This window comes from Marmota flaviventris, chromosome 14, assembly GCF_047511675.1.
Source record: "Marmota flaviventris isolate mMarFla1 chromosome 14, mMarFla1.hap1, whole genome shotgun sequence".
Classification (NCBI taxonomy): Eukaryota; Metazoa; Chordata; class Mammalia; order Rodentia; family Sciuridae; genus Marmota; species Marmota flaviventris.
Window position 1 is genome coordinate 47,706,363 of NC_092511.1, and position 16,371 is coordinate 47,722,733.

Consider the following 16,371-nt stretch of genomic DNA (forward strand, 5'->3'; position numbering starts at 1 on the left):
TAAATATGCATATATATGTTACATGTATATATATTTGCTCTTGCTATTAAAATTTATATGTATGTAGTTCATCATTGTTCTATTGGTTGTGACCTGTTTTGCTTTCCTGCCCTAGAAGATAGAATTTGATTTTCCCTGGGAATTTTTAATAATTGGGTCTGCTGAATAAACTGACAATAGACAGATTAATAGGATTAAAGACATGCAGATGTATTAGCATGCACATGTACATGGGAGCCACACAAAATGAAATTTGAAGATGGACCAGATGATTTAAGACTCAAATATTCTCTTCACAGGAAGAAGAGAATGGGGGATCATAGGCATTCTTATAGGGTGGGGAAGTGAATTTTAGGGTACAGGACATGCTGGAAGAACAGATGATGACCTGGAGCAAATTTCTCCTGGGCTCCAGGTGTGGTGTTTAACATTTAGTCTCTTTTCTGTGAAACAAGTTGAGTCTTCCTTGGTTAATGATATTTCAAAGGAAGGTGGAAGGAGATTGTGTTCCTATTTGTCAGATCTGGTCTTCAGGAAGCTGAAGGAACTTCAGAGAAAGCCCTTCTCTGCGTTTCCTATTTCCAGGGGGTTTTGGGTTTGAGGTTCAACGCCACATATTTTGGTGTACCATCTCCTAAGGCTCACCAAAACACTAGTGAGTCAGAATCATGGTTCTTGTATAACCACTGTACCTTATTTTAAAATGAAAAATAAAAAATCTATTTGCTCAGGTGTCTAATTCTGACATCATTTCCTTTTTGCTCTGTTTTCCCCAGATTCCTTCCTGACCTTGACTACTGTGTTTCTATTGCATATGAGATTAATTTGCCACCTATGACCTTAGTTTCTTCCCTAATTATCATGAAGTATTATACAGACTTGGTATCAGAAATCTGGGAACTTCTTCCTACAACATACATTTCTAGAACTTCCCCCCCCCCCCCAGCTTATGCAAGCAGCCCTATACTGGATTCAGTTATCATTATGGCCTCCTTTACTTTTACCATGGACATCAGTTAGGTATGAGGGCTTCCTTATTTCTCCCTCCTTTTTTTTTTTGTTTCTGGTTCTCTCTAGCATTTTGTTCTCACTCAATATAGTCCATATGATTTTCTTTCTTACATACAGCTGTGCTGAATGGCAGCTGCAGGCTCTTTGAGCTGTTAGGTTTTGCATTTTATCTGCATCCTTTCAGGAGAGCCAGCATATACCTTGCATCTACTCACCTGTGCAAATGAGTTTTCTCTCTCTCTTTCTCTCTCCCTCACACACATGCACACACAAATTCTTACTACCTTTTGTCTAACTTCCTATACTTTATTATAAAAACAGGTTTTCTCCAAATGTCCTCCCCGCAAGAAAGGGACATGGCAAAGGAAGGAGAGAAGAGATCAGTGAGAAAGGGCAAGGAAAGGCCCATCCAGCCACCTAAGCATTCTTCGTGTCTCTTTGAAAAGGCTCAGAAGCTGCTTCTGCAGATGGAAGAGGACAGAGGAAGCCTTTTTACTTCCAGTTGTTTCTGTTCTTGCAGGGAAGTAGAGTGGGTGCTATCTGCTGATGTGCTTGTGCTGCTGTATAGAGGGAAAGCTGATGCTTGCTGTGGCCTCTTGGCTTGAACAGTTGCCTCCTGCAGGTCTGGAAATACCTGGGAAGCCTTTCCTAGACCTGGTGATTCTGTCTCTTGACATGCACGTGTTCATGAAGGTGGAAACAACCCAGGTCTTCCCTCCATGACCTCTTGGGAATGCAGGAAAGGTGACATTTTGGGAGGATATAACATTTGGTACTTTACGTAGAAAGTCATGGTTATATCCTACCTATGTTCTCCATGGGATGTGCCTTCCTTGGAATAAAGCTCTTGCCACCAATTCATTATCCACACCACAGAAACTACCTGTGCAGGGAGCTTGTGATAGTGAACATGCCTCAGCATAGCCACTCCATGTGGAGCATTGGGGTCCTTTTCCTTACAGCCAGTGAAAGCAGCACTGCAGGTTTGTGCACAAGTGATTCATCAGCGTATTATGCAAATATATGTTTTCACCATGTTGTAATAGCTACAGTCTAATTTAGCTGTAATGGGAAGTGTAACCAATAGCTGGTAGTTATGAGATGATGTCAGTCACATGTGCTCTTTTTTAAGATACTTCTGTTGGATGATTAGTTCATAAGTTTTACCTTTGTCCTGAACTTAGGAAGTATTAAGTGTGATGTTTATTGCTTTCTAAAGCATGTTCTTTATTCAAGTTTTAGATTTTTTTTTGTTAAATAAAATTATTGCATAACATTTAGGATTATGTGAGAATGCCTCATATTTGATCTAATTTTAAGATAGTTACTCTAAACTGGGCATGGTGCTGCACATTTGTGATCCCAGCTACAGGATGGTTGAGGCACAAGGATAGCAAGTTTGCAGCCAGCCTCTGTTATCTTAGTGATATCTTGTCTCAATATAAATAAATGCAAAATAAATAAATAAACAAATTGTGCTGGGGATGTGGCTTATTGGTGGGGTGCTCCTAGGTGCAATTCTCAGTACTACAAAACAAAAACAATGAGAGAAGACAGTCAAAAGATATGACTTTTTCTATCTAAAAACAAAAAGAGAAATTTTTCATTTTGTTATAGCACTGGTTAGTTAGAGGGTAACACTCTTTCATCCCAGGCATTGCTAGGGGTGGAGATTGGCCTGCACTTGCGGGGATCATGTGGCATCTCTACTCAGGCAGGTAGAGGACACATAGACAAACAGACCTGAGGGCCTGGACTTGCTGAATGGGTCCTGGGGAATGAGAACCTGGACCCCCAGCATTTTCACACATGGGTGCCAAGCTCTGGCTGAGTTATTGAGTCATCTCTTTTCATCTTCTCTCCTCTTCGAGTTTGTCTTTATCAGTTTCTTCTTTAGAATAGTTCTCATAAAAACATTTCTGGCAAGGAAGAGGCTAGAAAAGGCCAAGGATGTTTCCACAAATCAAAATATTCCCTCCTGCCCCAGCTTCTTCTACATCTTACTTGATTCCTGGTTATGATAAAATACCAGAGCTACATCAATCAATTAATGAAGTTTTTAAGCTAATGTTTAGAAAAGTGCTATTGCAATGTCTTTTGTTTTTATTCTCAATGTACACATAAAAATATAAGAACTGTACATATTAATGGGGTACCATGTGATGTTTTAATAACATAATATTTAAATCAGGTTAGATATATTTCTTCAAACATTTATCATTTCTTTATCATTAAAAAAAATATTTTTTAAAAGAGTAGTTGTAGGTTCCCAGCAAAGTTGAAAGATACAAAGATACCTCTCATACCACTTAGCCCCACACATGTATAACCTTCTCTATTATCAGCATCTCCCACAAAAGAGGCATATTGGTAATAATTGATGACCCTACACTGAGAATTTTTTTTAAAGTAGCTTATTATAAAGATCTTTGATTTCAGTTGCCTGTACACTCCCCTATTTGATATTACTCAGCCTGGTACCATAATGGATTCTAATTCCAGGTACCTCTTCCTGTGTTTGTACTTTGGGAAGGGTGTGCCCATTACCTGGGCACAGGGAGCAATAGGACTGCAGTGAGCCAATACTCAGTTGTGTATTGGCTTACTTTATCTATACAGGCAAATCAATCCAATGGTATGATGGTGCTTGTTTACCTAACAGGGATGTTTTAAAACAAAAGAAGAAATTAAACATGGGTTGAGGTTAGCTTTAACTTGATTATTTAATGATTAGATTATTGATCCTTAGAATGCAATATGAGGAACTTTCAATATTCCTAGGATGATGAAGACAAAGAAGACATTTCTGCCATCACATTGTGTAGAGTCAAGAGGGGGAAATGGGCTCATAAAGAATTGATGATAACTGTGTGCATTAAGATGGGTGCTAGATACCCAGGGGCTTTGGAGAGCCTGGGGGAGGGGGCTCTAACCCTGCCAGGTTGAGGTGCAGGGATGGGTAAGGAAGACTTCCTGTAGCAGCTGACTTAGTTTAATGTAAAGGGGTGAATTTTAGCAAGAGCTGAATGCATTGGGGTGGAGGGAGAAGACAGAAAGGTGCTGTGGGCAGGGGTACAACATTAGCAAAGCTTTGGAGTTGGGAAAGAGCAATGTACATGTGGATAGGACATCAAGCAGTTTAATGTGGCTCAAGGATAAAGCAGAGAAACGGGGAGGTGAGACAGGAGGCCAGATAATTAGGCAGGGGTGTTATCTGTCCTGATAGGAACTTTGGACCTTTTCCTGTAGCTGATGGGGTGCCAGTAAAGTTTAAAAGGGACATGACAGAGTTCTTCCTTTAATCGGACCATAACTTCAATTCCTTCTTGCTTTGAAAAGCTGCTGGGTATTTGTCAACCCATTGGTGTTGGAGGTGCTTTTCCTCTGACGAGTGGACAAGCCAAATTCTTTAGAGAGATGCTGCCTGACCCATATGGCCCACTGACAGTTTGACAGTTGACAGCTTTTAGTCAGACTAGACTCACTTAAGCTGCTTACCCATCCTGAGGCAAGCACGCGGCCAGAGCCCGGACTTCACATCATTCTGGCTGTCTTAATTGGGCACTAATTAAATGTTTTGGCTGGAAACCTCTCCTTGCCATGGCTGAATGGACTCATTTGAGGCCAATATTTCAGGGAAACATCTTGTTAGGCTGATCTGATTCCCTGTTTAAAAAGAAAATGCACATATTCAGTTTGTTCCTTTCTATTTGGGGCTGAGAATTTATCTATTATATTTTTTCTCCTTATGGAAAAGAAAAAAAAACTAAAATTTTAAGAGGATGTTTGTGTGTGTATACATGCATATGCATAGGTATGTATGTGTTTCTATGTATATGTACCTTCTGTGTTCACACGTGTATGTTTTCCTACACACACCCACATATGCACAGATGCGTGCAAAACTCAGAATAGGAGTCAGTGGAAAGCACAGCTCTGTACTCGGGAAGCTAGAAGTGACATCTCAATTTTATTTAATATTTACTTGAAACACCTAATTCATCTATTTGGGATTTAATTCCTGTATGTGTGACAAAGTTCCAAGAAAAAGACATTAGAATTTTACTATATTTCAGAGTGAAGGTTAGAAATGAGGATGACTCGTCTCTAATCCCACAGGATTTACAGAAGGGTGGATGGATGGACTGAGATCTACACTCCATCTTTATTTAGCTACTGCATACTGAGGGCTATTTCTCAAACCATCCAGAAGCAGGGTAGATAGGCAAATATTTAGGGCTCAGAGGATTGCTCTATGGTCTCTATCACAAAGGGTGCAAAACTCAGAATAGGAGTGCCAATGAGGTCAGCAGTAGGTGCAGCAGGTACACTGGGGGAGAACAAAGGCTGCCCCATCCTTCTGCACGTTCAGGAGGTTGGTCATATAGCCACTGAACACATTGGAGGGGCTACCATGGACATGGAATAACAGTATTTATTCAGCAATTCCTATGCTTTCTGAAACTACACCTCTCTTAAGAATTTTGCTTTTGTGGTAGAATGAACTTAGTAATGTAATATTTTTTTTTTTCAAAACAGTGATGGTAGTATTATAGTTCATAAGGCCTAACATAAAAATTGAGATTTTGGGAGGTTAAAACAAATTGCTCAAGTATAACTTTCTATGATTGAGTGAGATAATAGGATTTGAAGGTGATTTTTTTTTCCCTCTGGAAAAGGAAAAAATAATACATGCTCCAGTTCATGTGTCTTCAAGTCTTTCAATTATCTTAATGTGTTTTAGTATATATTATGCCCAATAAGTATAGGTTTAGAAGACAAAACCTCATCAATGAGCTATTATTGAGTACATTTGCATCTGGTTACTAAGGAGTAACTTGTTCATGATCAACAATTATAAAAACAGCACAGTGGAAGACTAGTGTATCTGAACTAGAGCTTCAAACCCTCTTTGATTTGTGTGCATCTGTAGGTCTGAAGGACACATTAAAGTGTTGAACTTTCTAATATTCACATGTTTAGTGAGAAGTGTTTCTGTCTTGTTTTGCTACAACCTTCCCCTCTCCATATCCAGTCCAGTTCTCCATTTTTTTTTTCCTGAGCAATAATTCTGTGTGTTCTTTTCCTATTTAAAATTTAAAGAGTTACATTTGGGAGAGGAACAATGTAGGGGAAGGAAACCCTGGAGTGTGTCTGATGTGATCGTTCTCCTCTGTGCCACCATTTTTCCTCCTGCTGAGGGAGCGCTCAGTGATAATGCCTGATACCTGACGGAATCAAGCCTGACACGGGTTCCAGCTGTGAGCATGTGATCAGTTTTTATGTTTGATTTTTGCACACAAGTATACTACTGCAAGCATGTCCCCAAACTACTTCATAAATGCTTAAGGGGTGAATTGCTATTGAGTGCATTAAATGTTAAACAAACACCGAGTAATTGCCTTAAAAAAAAAAAAACCCTACATTTATTTTAGAAAGCCATGTGTCTGTTTGAACCTAGAGTTGTTAAAAAAAAAAAAATTAATGGTCAGGTATATCCAAACAACCAATCCTCAATGAATTTACTTTCAAGCTGATTTTCGTCTGAGACGAGTTGTACAAATAGAAAAGAGATTATTATTCCTTGTACTTTACCATCATGATTAAATATGGTTGTAGTTATACAATGGGTTGGTTCATTTGTGAGAAACATTAACTAATCTGTTCTCTATTATGTCATCTTAAAGTGGAATCTCATAAGCTGTAATTTTTAAATCCTGATTTTTTTTTCCTGGAAGCAGCACATCACATGTATGACCTTGGTTTTACTGACATATTTTGGCAATATTATAATCTTACATGTCAGAGTATTCTGTTTTAGTGTCATTCCTATTAGAGAAAAAAATATTTTTATTGTTAATTTGTTGATATCCATAAAAGACTATCTGTCCTTCAAGCCAGTTAGTCTGAATTAAAAAAAAAAGATTAAAACAAAAACAAATGATGAGAATACTTGCTGTTATTTCAGAATCCTACAGCTGTCATTTATGAGGTCTGTGGTATGCCATGATGTTTGTGTTAAACACCAAAACTTATCATCCACTTCTTCCAGGTTCACTCATCAGTATAGAAAAAGAGTAGGCCAGGGTCCTGTAGTAATAGTGCAGGAGACAAAGAAAGAAAAGATATTTTAGTGGTAAGATGGTTTAATTATTGGCTGTGGTTTAGTGGTTTTGAGATTGGAGGAGAGTCACATAATTTATGAATAAATGAGAAGTACCCACACTCATACTAAAAAAGGAAAAAAGAATTCTACCTCCATTCATAGTTCCCTGTTTTCTGTCTCTTGCAGGTTTGTCTCTCAGCAAGCACAGATCAGGAGAGGAGGTTACTCCTATTCTCAGGCTGGTTTATCTAGTATAGTACTAGATACCAGTGACAGGAATATTACATTTGATGAGAGTCAAGATTTCAAGTTTTCCAACAAAAGTAGAGGAATGAAATAAAATATTTCATTCCTTGCCTTGGCTTTCTAAGGGGTAGTTGAAGTGTATCTGTGCATGTTGGGGGGGGGCGGAAATGGAGAAACGATGGCAATACTTCCAGAATGGCAGTAACAACATGTTTGTCTTTAACTTTCAACTGAACATTTCCAGTGATCATTTGTTTCTTGTAGAAATCTGTAATTTCCTGATTCTTCTGATCTTTGACAGGGTTTTTAAACTGTATCTTTATTGTAGGTGACAGTATGAAATCACTGTGGATATTCAGTCTTCATATTTAGGGCAAATCATTACAATTCCAAAGAAGACAGATAAATGAAGGAGAGGAATGGCAGTTAGTCATTAAAACCTCTACAAGAAACAAAAACAAACAAACAAACAAAATCCCTACTGACCAGCATTGCTTTTATGGACTTTCTTCATCTGTGTGCTGGCTAAATAACAATGTTAGTCCTTCACATAAATGTTGAATTTATGAATTTCTGGGGGTTGGGATGTTTTTCAGCTTTGTTTTTGAATTTTCATGACCCAGTAACTATTCTCTCTTTCTTTCTATAGACACACACACACACACACACACACACATATACTATATATAAACATGTAAATATATATGCAAAATGTGCACATTTTTATTTGTTTTTTTTTCAATTTTTTTAGTTGTAGATGGACACAATACCTTTATTTTATTTATTTTTACATGGTGCTGAGACTCGAATGCAGTGTCTCACACAAGCTAGGCAAGCACTCTACCACTAAGCTACAACCCCAACCCTTTACATGTTTCATATATATGTTGAGCACATGTGTGAACTATATGTAAAATATAGTAGTCTTTCCTTATCCACAGTTTTACTTTTAGCAGTTTCAGTTATCTGTGATCAAGTATAATTTCCAAATATTAAATGGAATATTCCAGAAAGAAACATGTTATAAATTGTACTCCATTCTGAATAGTACTGTGAAATCTCACACCATCCTGCTCTAGTCCATCTCTGTCTCACCTGAGATACATTATCCTTTGTCCAATGTGTCCACCTTGTATGCATTACCCACCAGTTAGTCATTTAGTAGCAATCACTGTTATCAGGTATACTGTCTGTATATTGTAGTACTTATTTTACTTAATCATGGCCCTGACATACAAAAGTAGCCATACTGGCAATTTGAATATGCAAGAGAAGCTGTAAAGTTCTTCATTTTAAGTGAAGAGGTGAAAGATCTTATTAAGGTGGGGGGCGGGGGGAACATCATGCTGAGGTCTTTCAGTTCTATGGTAAGTTATTTGCATTAATTTCTTAGTGTGATTAATTTATAAATTAAACTTCATCATAGGTATGTATACATAGGAAAAATTACAGTATATGTAGGTTTGGGACTATCCACAGTGTCAGAGCCACTGGGAATCTTGGAATGCCTTCCCCATGCATAAGGGTGCGTGGGGGTTGGGGGCACTACTGCCCATTATTCAATATTTATTAAGTACATGTTTGTATAAAATTTCTATATCCATTCATCCAATCATGTGCATCCTTGCAGTATGAGATTAACAATAAGTGGCCATCTTTCTTCCAGGTGGTACATTAAATTTTTTAAAGAAAAGATGGTGTTTGGGAGTGATGGAGCATTTGCATGAGCTTTTTCCAGGGCAGAGACTTAACAGATAATTCATAGTAACTGGGACAATATTTATCATGAGCAGAATTTTGTAATTTATACTTTGTTGTTCTGTTAAATGTGAATGATAATATTTCTTATCTCCCTTATTGTAGCCACTCTCAGACAGCTGCCATATACCAGCTATTTTGCAGTTCATAACATCCAGAGGAGGAAAAAGGAAATCTCTCTTTTCTTTTTACTATATAAAGAGGTGAAAACTTTCCTAGAAATCTCCATGTAGAGGTCCCTTGTTTTTCATTGGCCCAAACCGGGGTACTTGTCTATGTTTTAATCAATCATTTATAAGAGGATAAGGCTTTTCTGAGGTAGGAAAACAAGAGTACAGTGGTCAATTCAGAACACCCTTATGAACCTTTTGTTTCCTGAGTTTTAAGGAAGAACTTCTGGCTCACCAGAGTTTGGTGTTTCATAGAGTCATTACAAATTTTATCATCCAAATCTTGGTTGATGCAGAAAGTTGACAGTGGCTTCTTTAATTTTCAATTTAACTCAGAAATTCTTTTAAAATATAAATGCATGAAATATAACCAACCTACTATCTTGTCTCCTTGATAAATCCAGATTCTTAATCTGTTCTTACCATCACTGTTTCCCAATTAAACAGCCAAAAGAGTCAGTCCTTAGGATGGATTAATGACCTGCAAAATTCCATTTAAACATAGCCATTCTTGGGTTTTATTAGTGGAAAAATACAAACTGGTCTGTGGTCATGGATTATTACAGATTCACTCCAGACTGCTGAATTGAACTCTGATGAACCTGCGACACTCTCCATTAAACCTCAAAATGAGCTTTCTCTTAATTGGGGAGTAAGAAGGGAAAGTAAACTAGTGGCTGGTAAATGCCAGATTTGTGAATCATTTCTGTATTTTGGACAGAGTGTTCAAACATTTTTAGATGTGTGAGGAGGTGAAGAACAAGGGATTCGGGAAAGCAATTTACTTATTTATTAAGCCTTACTCTATTGTAGGTAATGTATATAGTATTTTTAAAATTTCAATATAATACAAAAGGAAGAGGTATTATAGTAGTTTTTAGATGGCAAAATTGATTTCTGAAAGGATAAGTGACTAGTGCCATGCTAAATAATTGGTGGTGGCTCTAGAATTGAAACAAAGTATTCTATAAACACTTATTGGGCAGAATACTCTCTTTTTTTCTCTCTCTCTCCATATATATGGCACTAGACACTTTTGCCTTTCTGTGGCTTATAGTCTAGTGAAGGCAAGCAATGTTAAAAAAAAAAAAATTATACAGTAGCCAGGTGTTGTGGTGCATGCCTATAATCCCAGAGATTCCAGCAAGGGAGGCTGTGAGGCAGGAATATCACAAATTTGAAACCAGCCTGGTTAACTTAGGGAGACATGTCTCAGAATAAAAATTAGTAATGACTGGAGATGTAGCTCTGTGTCTCTGGGTTCAATCCCCAGTATAAAACAAAATCATATACAAATACACATAATTATAAGTCATGATAAATAGTATGAAGAAAAAGTGCAGAGTGTTCTGCTAGGCAGATGTAATTTTTACTGGTGTTGGAACTTGGAAGTAGGGACCCAAATAATGAGGAAATATCATCCAGGTGAAGAATGGAAACAGTTTGGCTCCCTATAAGGAAATGGCGTATGTGAAGTCCCCAAGTGAGAGCTAGTAACTGGCCAGTGTGACCAGAGCATATAACTGAGGGTTGGTAAGAGGAGGCTAGAACCAGATTTTTGTAGTGCTTTCCATTCTACCATGTGGATTTGGATGTTTATCTAAAGTACAAAGGAATAGGATTGAAGCAGGGTAATGCCATAATTAGATTTAAGATTCACAAATGTATACCCGTTCCTATGTAGGAAATGGAGGAGTTTCTTTCATAATAGTCATTCAATAAATATCTTAAATCACTAATAGATGTGTCTAGTTAGTGTTAATTAGTGGAACTTGCAGGTGGGCTGATGCTTTAAAAAGCAAATTAATTTTTGGTCGCCAACATTGGAGGAAGACATGGATATTAAAATGGCCCCGAGAAAGAATCATAATGTGGATCTAAAGATAAAATAAAATTTATCTATTCAAATTTTCTTATTTTTTTTCTATTGTATAATAATACTTTAAAAGATTAAAGTTCTCAGAACTATCTCCTTAAATTTGTTCCTATTTTTGGAAACCTTAGTTTTCTTTAAATTAAAGATTTCTAATGCTGAGCACCTAACGATTTGCCAAGTAATTTTAGAGTAAAAGAAATCAAGAGCTCAAAATGTGCTTCTACCCCAGTTTTGAGAAGTCAGAATTATAACCAATCAGTGTGTGTTTGTGTGCCTGCCACTGCATATGAGATGTATTTAATGTTTTGCAGTTTCTTTCCCCCTAACCAGGTGTATTAGTGGGCTGCTGCTGTTATGAAGGATGTATTGGTGGTTTATGAAGAAATTACTACCAGGGGTATGTGCATTTTCACTTGATATGAAGACAAAACACTGGTCCATTTATTTACATTTTAAGGGGTTTCAGCTTCCTGATTCACAAATGAACTATTAACATGATTACAAATAATAAATTAATAAATAACAGAATCAAAGACTACATAATAGATCATTTAACACAGTCCTTTAGTTTGATGTGTTTTCCCCAAATTCATATGTTGGAAAATTCATCCCCAATGTGACAGTGCTATGAGATGGGGCACTGGAAGTGTTTGGACCAGGAGGACTCTGCTCTTCTGCATGGACTAGTGCTTCTATCAACAGGGCTTGAGGGAGTGAGTTTGCTGTCTTCTACCCTGAGAGGACACAGTTGGAAGACCTTTACAGATACCACTGGGACTTTGGGATAAGTTCCTGCTCTTTATAAGTTACCTAGTCTGCAGTGTGGTGCTGTGGTAGCACAAAAGGTGCTAGGACACTCCTCACATTTATATTTTAAGCAGAATCAACTAACTTTTTGAAATAGATAGGCTCCTTTTCTTTGGCTCATCAAGGAAAGACAATGTGTGTGTCCCCCACTGGACACACACATCTGCTAAATCAATTCAAGCACCTGTGATCTTTTCTTTGTGAGCACTATTTAAAGTGGGTGAGTATTTGGTCTTTGTCCTCTCTGGGACCCATCTGGGGACCAGGCCTTTGAGTAGATTGTCCACACCTAGAATGCTTTTTCTTCTTCATTTCATACTTTCCTTCAAAATTCAGTGATCTTACCTTTTGGGGGCAGCCTTCTCTGGATTTTCATTTAAGTTTACTTAGAATATAGTCTCTTACTTTGTACCCTTTGAGCGCCATGACATTTATCAAAACTGAAATTTTACAGTTATTTCCTTGATTATTTAATATGTCTGCTCTATAAGCTCCATAAGATTGAAAACAATGTTTCTAATTAATGGCATCCAGCATATATGAATGTAACCAAGTGAAGACCATTGACATTTCCATCAATATCACAATAAAATGGTATTTAAAGATTTTTCTTACCAAGATTGTTTGTTACGAAATATGTCTCATTATTGGAATGCTATACAAATGCATTACTCTTTCAAGTAAAGCAACTAAAATCATGGTAATTGAATTCTTTTAGTTGTTAATCTCACTATCTTGTCTGTGACCCCCACTTAGAAATTCACATTATACCATAACCCTGTACCTACATGCATTATCTATATGAATAAAAGTTTCATGAAAAACTTCTATTGTACTGTAAACATTCCTATTATAAAAAAGGATGCTGAACATATACTCCAAAATTGATTATATCTTCCACCAAATTGGTCATGAAGGAATATTTGAAAAACACTCAGATAAATTGGATTAGGATTCTTCCCTATAACACAATAAATTACTCAAAATTTAAATTACCTACACAGTAATAGTATTACACATGTTTTTTATTTTCTTTTTTACTATATTGTTCCCCCCCCCCCTTTTTTTTAAACAACCAGGTTGTAATCAGGAAATGGTTAGGGAAGTAGAGTTCCTTGTTTTTTAAAAAATATTTATTTATTTATTTTAGTTTTAGGTTGACACAATATCTTTATTTTACACTTATGTGGTGCTGAGGATCGAACCCAGTGCCTCACATATGCTAGGCGAGCTCTCTACCACTGAGCCACAACCCCAGCCCAGAGTTCCTTTTTAGTTATTGCTTTGTTACTGCTATCATATGTACTTCTTTGAAATTCTAATAGTACAAATCTTTGTCTCATCTCACTAAAGATTCTTCATCTTGAAATCTTCACAAAATCTTTCAACTTCTGTTTGTACCCAAAGAAGAGCTACTATGTAAAACTGGTTTTCTAGAGCTCTTTGGCAAAGTCCCACCCACTCACATCCAATATATGGATGCTCTCAAGTACTGGGAGTGCTGCTTATAGTTTAAATGATCTTGTGGCCAGGAAACGTACTTTTTCCCCCTGCATATACAGTACAAAGTACATTGCATTGTTTGTGTTTAACGTTATTTGTTAGTATCATTATCAACATGGTAATGTTATTAATAGCACTGACAGAAACAACAGCAATCACTAAGATAAGAGCCTTAACAACGGTGGCATTTACTGTATACCATTATATTAATTATCACAATGCATCTGACAGGTGGCTCCTAAGAATTCACACTAGTGAATACTTTATGTTTTTACCCTAAAGAGGAAAACTAGAGGATGCATCAATCCTAATACACCCTTGTCTCTGTGTACCTCCCTCTTCCACTGAGTTTAAAAAAACAAAGAGGAAAGTGATAAAACTATTACCAAACCAAATTTATTTATGGAATTAAGGAAGTTGTTAACTCTTTAATAAAGGAATATGACAAAAGATGTGTAGTTTTTTGCTCCATAGTTTGATCAGTGTCATTTGGCTGGATACAAGTAGTTCATCAGACAGAAATGTTTGTACCTTACTAGGTGAAGCTGTGAAAGGAAAGGGATTCTTGCATATTTAATATTTCTAAATATGATTCAGTTGAGAAAATATTTTGCTCTGTTGAGGAAGGAATAGCACATCACCTGCTAAACAGGTTTTATAATCTTGTGTGTTGTGGATTCTGTTTTTATGACCATTAGGAGTGAGATACAAGTCATTGTCAGTGGAATACTCCAATCTAAATAAATAATGGAACTGAACTTAAGAAAGGAAATTTTTTTCCTTTTGGTAAATCATAAAGTGATCCTCTAATCCTGATTCTAAATTTTTGTTTATTTATCAATCCATAACAATTAATTCCTGTGTTACTGAATAAATATGAATATTCAGCAAGTGAAGTATCCTTAATGACTAGGAGTTCCTAGAAAGTATGAAGTTATCTGATTATTTATAGTTTTGGTTACAAATTGTTTCAGGGATCCTGTTGTTACTTTTGGTAATCTGAAGTACTTAGTAGATAAAGATAGATTTGGATTTTACCATTTATCTTCTTTGATGGCTTGTTATTCAAGTAGCTTTTATCAGAAATCTGTATCATTGATGGCCTTTTGATGGTAATGAGTATGTGAAATTAAACACTGGAAATAATTATGGGTAAGCAACAGTCTAAAAGTACATGACATACACTGATTTTTAATTTCAGTAAGAATCTTTTGTATTACTTTTGGTGTCATAAAAGTTGAACTCAGTTAAATAAAGAGTTTCGTTGGGGTGTCTGGGGTTATACTCAGTGGTAGAACACACACACAGCATGTGTAAGGCCCTGGGTTCCATCCACAGCACTGCAAAAAAAAAAAAAAAAAAAACCACGAAGAAAGAGCTTATTTGTATTGTTAGACTTTTGTTTATCATTACTATCTTATGTTTATGTTTACTTACTTTTTAAAAAAATATTTTTAGTTGATGGACACAATACCTTTTTTATTAATTTATTTTTGTGTGGTGCTGAGGATTGAAGCCAGTACCTCACACGTGTGAGGCAAGCGCTCTACCTCAATCCTTATGTTTACTTTTTAAAAATTGTTTGGAATTTAGTAAAGATATCAAACCTAGCACTAACTCATATTAGCCCTTATACTAGAGATAATAAGGTAAGTTACCTATATCTTAGATCTGAGGAATGAAGTAATTTTGGGCATATTTAATATTGTGCTTTAGTTATAAAATTAAATTTGAAAAATTTAGATAAAAAGGCAAACCTTTTTATTCATTTAGATTTTTTTTTCTTTCTTTACAATACTGGGGATTGAACCTAGGGGCTCTACCACTGAAACATATCCCCAGCCCTTTTCATTTTTTATTTTGAAATGGTCTTGCTAAGCTTCTGAAAGCTGTCCTTGAATTTGTGATCCTCCTGCTTCAGCCTCCTGAGTTGCTGGAATGACATGCATGTGCCACCATGCCCAGATAAACCCAAGTTCTTAAAAATCAAACCTGTATTCTAGAGGGGGTACAGTGGAGGCAACTCCAGCCGTAGTCTTCAGGCAACTTGGCTGACAATGTCATGGTCTTGTGTGGAAGAAAAAGCTGTTATGATCAGTTAAAAGCAAATAACAGGGAGGCTTTTTAATCTGATACTTTTCATAAAAATGAGCAGCTTAGTTCTAATACTCTTGGAAAATTCCAAAGGAAATTACGCACACAGAGTCAGATAGAATGTACATTGCAGATGGCTGTGCCAACCTTACTGGTTCACAGATGGCAAAGTGTTAACAGAAACCATCATTTCAAGTTAAACTGTAAGGCCTAGTATTTAGTGTTTTACTCACGAAATATTTTCAGACTCACTCTGTTATTTATTTTTACTTCTTTCTTGGGGAAACTCAGGAATCATAGTGGTGCTCCTCTTTGCTTATAATGTTAAGGAAATTTGAAGTCTGGTTATGTTCACACCACTCTCCCTGGAAGATGGAACTCAGAGCTGGGCTGTCCCAATTTCTAACTCTGACACTCCCCCATTATTTTATGCACGGAACCTCAGCTCATGCATTTGTGCCATTAAAGTACTGTGTGAGCCACTGGGATTCAAGATGAGATGGGGTAAGATTGTGATAAGTGAAGTTATGCAACAATATGCTGCATTTGTTTGGGGCTTAAATTCTTAACTTTAAGGGAAGGGACAAAGGGGCTTTGATATTTCCAATGAGCATTTACTCCTTTTTATCTTTTAAACACTGTGTTTGCAGACTATAATAAAGTCTGTTCTTGAAGACATCTTCTCTTGGGAGAAAACACAGCTTCTCCGTAAATCTCCACAACCCTTCTCTCAGTGTTTGGTCACTGCTGTTAATGAAAATTTATCACAGTCTAAAGAACCGGGCAGATGTTAAAAACCC